Genomic DNA, 4,413 nt, shown 5'->3' with positions numbered 1-4,413 from the left:
CGCCGAAGGCGGGTGCCGAGTTCACTGGCCCCAAGCGACAACCGGTCACCGAGGCACCCGCCGAAGGCGGGTGCCGAGTTCACTGGCCCCAAGCGACGGCGGTCACCGAGGCACCCGCCGGAGGCGGGTGCCGAGTTCACCGGCCCCGAGCACCAGCGGTCAGCCACGGAGGGTGCTGGATCATCCATACTTCCATAGCTCCAGAGCTCCATAGCCCCGGAGCTCCATAGCCCCGGAGCTCCATAGCCCCGGAGCTCCATAGCTCCATAGCCCCGGAGCTCCATAGCCCCGGAGCTCCATAGCCCCGGAGCTCCATAGCTCCATAGCCCCGGAGCTCCATAGCCCCGGAGCTCCATAGCCCCGGAGCTCCATAGCTCCATAGCCCCGGAGCTCCATAGCCCCGGAGCTCCATAGCTCCATAGCCCCGGAGCTCCATAGCCCCGGAGCTCCATAGCCCCGGAGCTCCATAGCCCCGGAGCTCCATAGCCCCGGAGCTCCATAGCCCCGGAGCTCCATAGCCCCAGAGCTCCATACTTCCATAGCCCCAGAGCTCCATAGCTCCATACTTCCATAGCTCCAGCCGCGGAGGGTGCTGGCTGGTGGCTCCATAGCTCCATACTTCCATACTTGCAGCCACGGAGTTGGCTAAAATTGCACTAAGTGCGAAAGCCCATTCATTTACAACGGCGTGTCCGCCAGGCGGCGACATTTCCCCGTTACCGGTGGCTGCGCGGCGGGTGAGTGACAGAGCTTATCCGAGCGGCTGGAACTCTGCGCCGGCGTGGTCGAGCGTGAGGCCTCGGCCCTTTGGCTGCCTGGTACCTAAAACACTTCCATTGATCCAGCCACGGAGGGTGCTGGCTGGTGGCTCCATACCTCCATAGCTCCATACCTCCAGAGCTCCAGAGCTCCATAGCACCAGAGCTCCATAGCTCCATAGCACCAGAGCTCCATAGCACCAGAGCTCCATAGCTCCATAGCACCAGAGCTCCATAGCTCCATAGCACCAGAGCTCCATAGCACCAGAGCTCCATAGCTCCATAGCACCAGAGCTCCATAGCTCCATAGCACCAGAGCTCCATAGCTCCATAGCACCAGAGCTCCATAGCACCAGAGCTCCATAGCTCCATAGCACCAGAGCTCCATACCTCCATACCTCCAGAGCTCCATAGCTCCATAGCACCAGAGCTCCATAGCTCCATAGCACCAGAGCTCCATAGCTCCATAGCACCAGAGCTCCATAGCTCCATAGCACCAGCTCCATAGCTCCATAGCACCAGAGCTCCATAGCTCCATAGCACCAGAGCTCCATAGCTCCATAGCTCCAGAGCTCCATAGCTCCAGCCTGGGTGGCTGGTGGCTCCATAGCTCCATACTTCCATAGCTCCAGTCAGAGAGTTGGCGAAAATTGCACTAAGTGCGAAAGCCCATTCATTTACAACGGCGTGTCCGCCAGGCGGCGACATTTCCCCGTTACCGGTGGCTGCGCGGCGGGTGAGTGACAGAGCTTATCCGAGCGGCTGGAACTCTGCGCCGGCGTGGTCGAGCGTGAGGCCCCGGCCCTTTGGCTGCCTGGTACCTAAAACACTTCCATTGATCCAGCCACGGAGGGTGCTGGCTGGTGGCTCCATAGCTCCATAGCTCCATAGCACCAGAGCTCCATAGCTCCATAGCACCAGAGCTCCATAGCTCCATAGCACCAGAGCTCCATAGCTCCATAGCACCAGAGCTCCATACCTCCAGAGCTCCATACCTCCAGAGCTCCATACCTCCAGAGCTCCATAGCTCCATAGCACCATAGCTCCATAGCACCAGAGCTCCATAGCACCAGAGCTCCATAGCACCAGAGCTCCATAGCTCCATAGCACCAGAGCTCCATAGCTCCATAGCACCAGAGCTCCATACTTCCAGAGCTCCATAGCTCCATAGCTCCATAGCTCCATAGCACCATAGCTCCATACTTCCAGAGCTCCATAGCTCCATAGCTCCATACTTCCATAGCTCCATAGCTCCATACTTCCATAGCACCAGAGCTCCATACCTCCAGAGCTCCATAGCTCCAGCCTGGGTGGCTGGTGGCTCCATAGCTCCATACTTCCATAGCTCCAGTCAGAGAGTTGGCGAAAATTGCACTAAGTGCGAAAGCCCATTCATTTACAAGGGCGTGTCCACAAGGCGGCGACATTTCCCCGTTACCGGTGGCTGCGCGGCAGGAGAGTGACAGAGCTTATCCGAGCGGCTGGAACTCTGCGCCGGCGTGGTCGAACGGCTGGCCTCGGTAGTTGAGGTACCAGGGGTGGGCCGGGGAGCTCCAGGCGGGTCTTGTGAGAGAGTGAAGCCGAGCGGCTGGAACTCTCGGCCGGCGTGGTCGAGCGGCTGGCCTCGGTAGTTGAGGTACCAGGGGTGGGCCGGGGAGCTCCAGGCGGGTCTTGTGAGAGAGTGAAGCCGAGCGGCTGGAACTCTCGGCCGGCCTGGTCGAGCGGCTGGCCTCGGTAGTTGAGGTACCAGGGGTGGGCTGGGGAGCTCCAGGCGGGGCTTGTGAGAGAGTGAAGCCGAGCGGCTGGAACTCTGGGCCGGTGTGGTTGAGCCACGGAGGGTGCTGGCTGGTGGCTCCATAGCTCCATAGCTCCATAGCTCCATAGCTCCATACTTCCATAGCTCCATAGCTCCATACTTCCATAGCTCCAGACTTCCATAGCTCCATAGCTCCATACTTCCATAGCTCCATACATCCATAGCTCCATAGCTCCATACTTCCATAGCTCCATAGCTCCATAGCTCCATAGCCCCAGAGCTCCATAGCTCCATAGCTCCATAGCTCCATAGCTCCATAGCTCCATAGCTCCAGAGCTCCAAACTTCCATAGCTCCAGAGCTCCAGCCTGGCTGGTGGCTCCATAGCTCCATACTTGCAGCCACGGAGCTGGCGAAAATTGCACTAAGTGCGAAAGCCCATTCATTTACAAGGGCGTGTCCACAAGGCGGCGACATTTCCCCGTTACCGGTGGCTGCTTAGCGGGAGAGTGGCAGAGCTTATCCGAGCGGCTGGAACTCTGCGCCGGCGTGGTCGAGCGGCTGGCCTCGGTAGTTGAGGTACCAGGGGCGGGCTGGGGAGCTCCAGGCGGGGCTTGTGAGAGAGTGAAGCCGAGCGGCTGGAACTCTGGGCCGGCCTGGTCGAGCGGCTGGCCTCGGTAGTTGAGGTACCAGGGGCGGGCTGGGGAGCTCCAGGCGGGGCTTGTGAGAGAGTGTAGCCGAGCTGCTGGAACTCTGGGCCGGCGTGGTTGAGCAGCATGCCCGCGGAGGTGGCTCTTCCATAGGCAGGGAGGGTGCTGGAGCTCCACACTTCCATAGGCAGGGAGGGTGCTGGAGCTCCACACTTCCATAGGCAGGGAGGGTGCTGGAGCTCCACACTTCCATAGGCAGGGAGGGTGCTGGAGCTCCACACTTCCATAGGCAGGGAGGGGTGCTGGAGCTCCACACTTCCATAGGCAGGGAGGGTGCTGGAGCTCCACACTTCCATAGGCAGGGAGGGTGCTGGAGCTCCACACTTCCATAGGCAGGGAGGGTGCTGGAGCTCCACACTTCCATAGGCAGGGAGGGTGCTGGAGCTCCACACTTCCATAGGCAGGGAGGGTGCTGGAGCTCCACACTTCCATAGGCAGGGAGGGTGCTGGAGCTCCACACTTCCATAGGCAGGGAGGGTGCTGGAGCTCCACACTTCCATAGGCAGGGAGGGTGCTGGAGCTCCACACTTCCATAGGCAGGGAGGGTGCTGGAGCTCCACACTTCCATAGGCAGGGAGGGTGCTGGAGCTCCACACTTCCATAGGCAGGGAGGGTGCTGGAGCTCCACACTTCCATAGGCAGGGAGGGTGCTGGAGCTCCACACTTCCATAGGCAGGGAGGGTGCTGGAGCTCCACATCCACACTTCCAGCCACGGAGCATGCTGGCACTTCCACCTTGCTTGCTAAGTCGGCGTGATCTTGCCCAAAAAGTCCTCCTCACCTCCAGCTGGAAGTGGAAAAAAAATCCTCCACCTGCTTGGCCGAGGTTCTGGAAGCCAGCAGCTCGCAGAATGTTGCCAAAGTTTCACTGGAAGGAAAAGAAAAGAGAAGACCGAGTGCGCATTTCACCTACCGCCGAATGTCCACAAGAGGGAAGTGTCACTCCGTCGCAGAATCTGCGCCGACGCACTCGGCACCCTTCGAATTTATGGTGCCGGTGCGGGTGTTCTGGGTGCAAAAAGGCCGCCCAAGTGGTAGAAAAAAATCAGACTTCGTCTCTTAGGTCGAAATTAATGCCAAGTTTGAAATGCGCTGGCAGGGGTGGACCAGGGCCCGTTAGAAGTGCTTAGCCGAGGTCCTGGAAGCCTAACCCGGCGTGATCTTGTGCAAAAAGCCGCTGCTGAGCTCCA

Source organism: Syngnathus leptorhynchus, unplaced genomic scaffold (assembly GCF_054491065.1).
Source record: "Syngnathus leptorhynchus isolate UIUO unplaced genomic scaffold, UIUO_Slep HiC_scaffold_647, whole genome shotgun sequence".
In the NCBI taxonomy this organism is placed as follows: domain Eukaryota; kingdom Metazoa; phylum Chordata; class Actinopteri; order Syngnathiformes; family Syngnathidae; genus Syngnathus; species Syngnathus leptorhynchus.
This window is presented reverse-complemented; position numbering follows the sequence as displayed.